Below are 7,981 nucleotides of genomic sequence, written 5' to 3' on the forward strand. Positions count from 1 at the left end.
CCAAAGGTTTATAGTCCCTATTGAGTTATAAGCACCTTTATCAGCTGAGTTTAGACGTGTTCTCTCCAACATGACACCAGGAGTCTGTCCAGAGACAGGGTGCTGATAGAACCCACCAAGTTCACAGAACCCAAGAATTGGTAAGGTATCCTTTTCCATGTTCTTTGGATATCCAGGAAGCTGATTTGAATTAGAAATCTCTGTATTGAATAAACACGACTAGTCAGGAACTGGTGGTGCATGCCTATAATCCCAGATACTCAGAAGGCTGAGATCTGAAGGTCACAGTTAGAAGCCATCCTGGGCAGGAAAATCTGTGAGATTCTTATCTCCGGTTGGCCTTAAGAAGGGGAGAGAGGAAGAGGGAGAAGGAGAAGGAAGGAAGAGGAAGAAGGAAAAGAAGGAGGAGGAGAATTAGAAGGACAAGGAGGAGAGGAAGAAGAAGCAGCAGAAGCTAAAGCTGAGGGACAAATGGTACAATGCCAACCTCGAGCAAAAAAATCTGAGAGATGGTATAAAGGCCCCATCTAAAAAACATAGAGAGGAAGTGGTGCTGTGGCCCAAGTGGTAGAGCACTCGACTTGAGCTGAAGAGCTGAGGGACAGAGCCCAGGCTCAGAGTTCAAGCCTCACAAACCAACCAAAACCAAAACCAAACCAAAAAAAAAAAGACGAGGCAGAGCCCTGAATTCAAGGAGGGAGAGGAGGTAACCATAATCTAGCACTAGTTGGAACAGAAAATAAGTACAAACAATGAGCGTTTTGCACTGAGTTCGTTGAAGATTTTATTAAACTCTCACTTGGGTTATTAGGGTCCGCTTGCTTTTAGTTTCCCTGACCTCAATTATTCAAAACAAAAGGAGCCTGGCTCTGTGTGTGTGTGTGTGTGTGTGAGAGAGAGAGAGAGAGAGAGAGGGAGGGAGAGAGCGCATGTGTGCGGCGCGCGAAGGTTCCACTTATCACACACAGGCTTTCTGCATTCCTCACATTTCAAACCCATCTACCAAAGGGGGAAGAGGATTTGAAGGGAACGAGCGGTTTTTGCGGGTTCAAGGGATTGAGAATTTCTCTACATAAACAAGAAACGTTTGGATTGGAAGTCTGCTAACAAAAATGTTAGCGCTGACCACAAGGTTGTAAATCCACAGACTGGAAGAAGGAAAAGAGAAACACTGCGAGCGACTGAAGTGTGTGTGGCTGCAATGTTTGTGGGTTAGATGAGAAACCAGTGCTGAGTGAAAGGGAGAAGGGGAGGGGGGGGCGGCTGGTGTGATTTGTTTGGTATTCAGAGCCAATAGAAATCCCAGACTGTGATAATATCCCCACGCAGCGCCAAGAGCAGCCAGAGCTGTCTCCTGACTCCTTCCACATCTGCAGTCACAGCAGCCCGAGCCGGGGCTGGTGGTGGTGGTGGCCAGGCACGTTCTGTCCTCCCGGAGCCCTGGCGCACTTCACCCTAGTCGGCTGCAACCCGCTGCAGACCTGCTGAAAGAAACTGCAGCCAGGAGAGAGCAAACTTACATCCCCCAGGCTTTGGACTGTGTTACCCGAGAAAGCAAAAAACCGAGGGGGCACTGATAGAAAGGACGCCAGGAGGACGAGGAGAGGAAGAGAAGGAGGCTTCAGCACATCTTTTGCAGGTATGCCGCTTGCCACCACTAACCTGACTCAGGCATGGTTTCTGATTTCTACCTTCACATGGCACTTAGAAGGAATTGGACTTTGTTCTGTGGCCGGTCAGCATAAAACCCTGGGTGAGTGTCTTCTTGCCTGGCCATCCAAGAGAATTACAGCGACCAGTGCGCCCGGTGTTTTTTTTTTTTTTTTTTTTGAGGACACAAGGTTTAATCACCTCTTGGATTGTGTGTAGGTGTAAGGCAAAGACCTTAACCTTGATCTCTTTGTTTTCATTAACCACAGGACTTACAAGCTGCCTGTAATCTGTAACTAGAATCGCTCCAGGTGATCTTCACTAGAATGATGACCTGTAGCTAGTCAAAGGGCATGTATTGTTTAGGTAGCAGTCTTTGACCATTTCACACCTACCTATCAGAGTGATATTCTCCCTACAGGAAAAGGCAGCACAGTGGAGTTGGGCAGGGTTTTTATTTTGAAAGGTTCTAGCCAAGGTGTACTTATTATGCTGTGGTTGAAGAAGGAAGAGAAAGGTGATTGATATCTTTTAATGTGATTATCTGTGACTTTTTCTGTGCATGTGTGTTATTTTTACCTTGTCTTATGAATGGAAGACACTTGTATTTTGCACCTTCAGATAAGAAGAGTTTCAATCCCTTACATGCTACCATGTTAAAAAGTTATGGATCAATTGGAGGAAGCTGAGGCTGGAGGATTGTGAGTTCCAGGCTAGCCTGCACCATGTAGTCAGACTGTTGTTTAAAAAATGGAGACTTATTTAGTACATCCTGTCTTGTTACACCTTTTAGTTTTGAGGTGTAAGATTTTTGAAGCTATTTATTTTCCTGTGATTTCATAGGTTTGATTCAGAATTTTAAATATGATCATATAACAATTCTCCACCTAACCCCTTTTGATTATTTGTGACTAAATTAACATTGTTTAAGTACTTTAAGCCAACCAACAGAGATAGAATAAATGGTTAAAAGACTTGCCTTGCTTCAGACAACTCTCATGTACAGTTGGTATTCAACTGCTGTGAGATGCTATCAAAGCTCCTTTTTAAAAATTTTTAATGTCCACCCTGAGTCTTGAACTCGGGGTCTGGACACTGTCCTTGCGTTCTTATGCTTAAGACTAGTACTCAACCATTTGAGCTACAGCTCCACTTCTGGCTTTTTGGTGGGTAATTGGATATAATAGTCTACCCAGGCTGGCTTTGAAGCATGATCCTTGGATATCAGCCTCGTGAGTAGCTAAGATCAGATGTGTGATCCACTGGCATCTAGCATATCAAAACACATTGTTTGCACAAATAAGGATTGTAGTTCAAGAAGAGAATGCAGCAGGTGTGGGCAAGGCAATCAAGTGTGGTATCTTAAGTCTAAATGGCACTCTTAATGACTTTCCTGTAGATCATATCCAAACCATTCATCCATGATTCACAGTCAATTCATGACTTAGTGGTACATAATTTTTCAGAACAATTCTTATCCCAAGATATGTGCCTGACCAAAAGAGATAAGGGAATTTTAAGGAAGGTATTTGCTCCGTGTATTACTGTGCAGAATTTATATTGATCTGATGTGTGTGTGTGTGTGTGTGTGTGTGTGTTGGTACTTGGGCTTGAACTCAAGGCCTGCTTATTGTCTTTTAGCTTTTTTGCTCAAGAACGGTGCTCTAGCTATAGCTTCACTTCCACTTTTTTGGTGGTTAATTGGGGATAAGTCTCTTAGATTTGTCTCCCTGGGCTAGCTTTGAACCAGGATTCTGAGATCTCAGCCTCCTGAGTAGCTAGCATTACATATATGAGCCACACAGATTCCTGCCTGAATTGTTTTAAATCAAATCATTAAGTTTTTTCATAATCTAGGGAAATACATGGGATCATAAAAACTTTACATTTTGGGACCATGAACTAATGTGAATAATAATTCAACAGGGTATTTTAAAAAATGTGTCGAAGAGTAGATATGGCAAATGATCATGAATATTACACTTGGGAGAGGATATTTTAATGTCATAGATGAATTTTTCTCCTTTTATATCACAAAAGAAATAAGTGAAAAAGCATTTGCTAGTCAAAAAATACAAAATAATTGACCCAGCAAATTCAAATAGTAGTTGAAAGGACAGTTTCAAATTATTTATAAGCATGCTGTAATTTCTATCACTGCAAAATCAGAAGTAAATGGTGACTTGCTTCTCTTACCAAACTCTGAAGCAGTATTAGATATGTTGGCACTGACTGAACAAGTATGAGTCCGAATATATACCTTGTTTAAGCTGAGGCATTGATGACTTTGCAAAGATAAATCTAAACAATATTATTCATTGTTTTGTGCTATCATTTTTCTATATGAAAGCAAAAATGCTCATTCTCTACAAATTTTAGTAGATACGGGTCTCTACATCTTCAGGGTATAAGTTCAGGAAAGTTTAAACAAAGTACAGGTCCTTAAATCTCTTTAAAGTAAATACTCTTTCCTTAGTCTTCTTCTGATTCAAAAACATTAGGCCCTGAGTTCTTGCTGATATTGAAGGGACTAGCCTACCTGGCTTGCTGCTTTTTCACTCCAGTGTTTTCACAGTAAGTATGCCAGATTGCAGACAGAATCTGACGATTAGGCTTCTTTAGGTATTTAGGAGAATTAAGTCAGGAAAAATGCACCTGGTTTTGGGTTTAAGATTCACAAAGGACTAACATGTAAGGCAAATTGCTAAAAGAGAAGACGTGCATAGACACACAGCTCCGTTTACTTGTTTGATTCACTGTCTTCTCCCCTTTACTACATAGTTCCCTTGTCTTTGAAACAGATGTGTTTACCTAATATGTAGAATCAAATCTGGCCAAGTGTCAGGCTAAAATAGTGCTCAGATCGTTTGCTGAAACACTGATCCACAACTTCAGTGTATTTCCTACTTTACTACTTCTGATAGGGAAGGTCTCTCTGAACAGCAAGCCTATCAACAGGATCCAACTCCAGGTGGGATACTGCTTTGTTGAGGAGTGCCAGTGCCATGTGAGGCTACTAATGTGGAGAATGAGAAGGTTGAACAACTGATCTGAAGCAGCAGATATGAAATGAGGGCATCTTTAACTATGTGTCCAGGAATCAAAGGGAAATTAATTCATTTCTCCTAATCATCTTTAGTTAGTATGTATCTTAGTATATATTTTTGATGATATTGAATATTTTTTAATGAAGTCCTCAGTGTTCACTGGTACATCACACACAGGTGTAGGATTGAAGTGAATATAGTTGATGGGCTGACATTGTTGTGCATGTGGGCCAGTAGGGGGCAGCATGCAGCTCTGAGAAAGTCAGGGCTTCTCCAGGGGAAGGCTCCCGGTCTTCAAATGGCTTAGCAGTGCCTCTCCATTATGATGTACTCTCTTATCCAGAAAGCACAGTCTACAGTCTTAAGGCATACGTCATCCAGGAGGACTTATTTCCAGTTTTTCTTCCAGAATGGCTACTCTCTGGCAAAGTAAGGAAAGTAACAACCTATTTAAGAGTGAACTCAACTTTATTTTCTTTTAACTAGCCTCACTCTTTGTTCAAGCAGTCTTTTTCTTTTCTCTGTCAGGAGAAGGGTGAGAGAAAGGGATACAGAATACAGAAAACAGAAAGAGGAAGAATGGGACTTCCTAGGTTAGCTATCCAGGGGAAATGCTTATGTACTACTTTATTAGTAAGCATGCCCTTTATTTTAAGAATATCACAAATGTAAGCTAAAGAACACAAGATCTATTTTGTACACTGGCAATCAACTGTACCTTCAGTATACTAACAAGATAGCTTTCATAAAAAAAAAACACAGGGCTGTAATAGCTTGTCTGATTGGGATCCACAGTCTAAGATGTATACTGAACAAGTACAGCCATGAATCTGCCTCTTAGCAGCTCAGAGATGGTTAACCTAGTTCATCTTAAATCTAAATCAAGACACCCATATTCTGATAGAAAAAAAGAGTGATTAAAAGTAATTTCTGGGTTCAAGATATTAGCTTCAGATGCAACCTTGTCTCTGCTGTCTTTGATTCAACTGCCACACATCTTACCACTGAAGATGTGGGCTTTATGGGACACAGAGGGGTCTTTGAAGCCGTCTGAGATCCTAGATCAATGGTATCTGTCGATTAAAAGAAATGCAGAGTCAAGAACGCAAAAATTTGGGATGGATGCTATGGGGAGAAGAAAGCCAATTCTTTTTTGAGGCATGAGTATATATATTTTTTTATGTTTTTGGTTTGTTTGCTTTTTCCCAGTCCTGGAACTTGAACTCAGGGCCTGGGCACTGTCCCTGAGCTTCTTTTGCTCAAGGCTACCACTCTACCACTTGAGCCACAGCATCACTTCTGGCTTTTTCTGTGTATGTGGTACTGCGGAATTGAACCCAGGGCTTTATGCATGCTAGGCAAGCACTCTACCACTGAGCCACCTTCCCATCCAGCACGAGTATTTTTGATGCTTTGGGGAAACGGCTCCCAGGAGGCCCAGGCCAATGTCCATCCACTGTTCAGCAGTGTGCTTGCATGAATGAGGCCTTGAGTGTATGGATTCTTTCTTCTCTGGGGCCACGGCACTGTACTGGAAGTATGGTGTCCTTGAATCAAGGCAAAGGATGTTTTTTTTTTCAGGGAAAAAGTCAAGATTCTTTGTGTCTGGGAGGAAAGGGAGGTCATTGTGCCTCCCCTGGCTCAGCCAGGTTAGCATGGGCTACACTCCCAGCTGTGGACTAGGATTATGCCCCAGAACTGGGAAAGCTTAGGTGGAAGGTGGAGATTCACCTAGCATCACCATGGTAGCAGACACAATGGTCTAATAGTAGACTATTAACAAAGAAGAGAAACAAGTTCCCAAAAGTGGGGAATAAATTTTGAAAGTCTCCATGGCTGTTTTTCTCTTTCTATGGTAGCATTGCTTAATTCTTCTCAGATCACCAGAGAAACTCCAACTTCTCTTCCCCCTTTCAGATTACCTTCCATTTAAAACCATGTCCAGCTAAAAGGAAAGGGGATAAAAATGACATAGATTAGCTTCTAGTATTCAGGCAGATAGCGAAATCATCACCAGGAGGCATACCCGGGTGCGTGTACGATCCATTCATAGATAAGGAATGCAAATGACTTTGAAACAGAAGTCTTAGGGAAAAGTCCTCTTGTACGGGAACTTTTGAACAACATGAGGCCTAGAAAACAAATATTCTCAGATATGATTTTGATGACATAGATTAGTGGCAGTTCCAAGCTAAAACGTTACTCTAATTTATTTAAACAGTAAAGGGGAAAAAAGGAACATGCTGAGCAGACTAATACTGGACTAGCTTGTATGAAATGCTAAATTGACTTTGTCCATTACAAACATTGTCTGCATTAAAAATAGTATTCATCTAAACTCTGCAGCCTTTTCTAACTGAAAATCAGTCTTATCACCTACGGGGAAAACTAGTTGCTTCTGCCTGCTTTCATACAGTTATAAGTTCTAATTAATGCACTCTATCTTTTGATTACAGAAATAGTGTTTTGGTCATAGTTACTAAGTATAATGAAAAATTGTAAATAAGAATAATATAATAAATATAATAGTTAATAAGCACAAATATAGTACGACAGCATGATCAAGAATTCTAAAATGAGATTTATCTAATGAATGGTTTTCAAGGAATCTCATTTGTAAGTGATCTTTAATTTTCCCTTACTAACATTTTTTAAATTAAGATTTTTTTCTAACATTTATTAAATGCACAACATGGACCTAGTGCCTGTGGCTCACACCTGTAATCCAGCTGCTCAGGAGGCTGAGATCTGAGGACTACAGTTCAAAGCCAGCCTGGGCAGGAAAGTCCATGAGACTCTTGTCTCCAATTAACCACCAGAAAACTGGAAGTGGAGCTGTGGCCCAAGGGGTAGAGGGCTTGCCTTGAGCCAGAACACACGGACAACACTCAAGTCCAGAGTTCAAGCCCCATGACTGACCCCCCCCCAAAAAAACACAACATGGGCCAGATTACAGAATACAGTTCACTCATATGATCTAATTTAGTCTTCACCACCACATTGCAAGCTGTAAATAAAGTTCATTATAACTATAACATTGTATGCCTACAAATACCATGCACTCATTCATAAGAAAAACACTCAGAAGTTACCTAGATGTCATTTCTTTTGTGGAATAATAATAAAAGTGTATATATATATATGTGATTTTTTTATTTTAATTTTACTTTTTTGTGGACATACTGTACAGAGGGGTTACAATTACATGGGCAGGATAATGCGTACATTTCTTATCAAGCATTGCAGCCTCCTCCTTTGTTTACCCTTCTGATCCCTTACCATCC

General features: G+C 40.9%; 1 protein-coding gene across 1 annotated transcript in view; it reads left to right on the forward strand.

The window, feature by feature from the left end:
* The first annotated feature begins 1,482 nt into the window (after positions 1-1,482).
* Grem2 (gremlin 2, DAN family BMP antagonist) overlaps positions 1,483-7,981 on the forward strand; it is a 93,324-nt gene continuing 86,825 nt past the window's right edge. The window contains exon 1 of the mRNA XM_013015640.1: positions 1,483-1,639. The gene's annotated coding sequence lies outside the window, so the exon portion shown is untranslated. The remainder of the gene's footprint in view (positions 1,640-7,981) is intronic.

The sequence above is a fragment of the Dipodomys ordii genome, unplaced genomic scaffold (assembly GCF_000151885.1).
Source record: "Dipodomys ordii isolate 6190 unplaced genomic scaffold, Dord_2.0 Scaffold27, whole genome shotgun sequence".
Lineage (NCBI taxonomy): Eukaryota > Metazoa > Chordata > Mammalia > Rodentia > Heteromyidae > Dipodomys > Dipodomys ordii.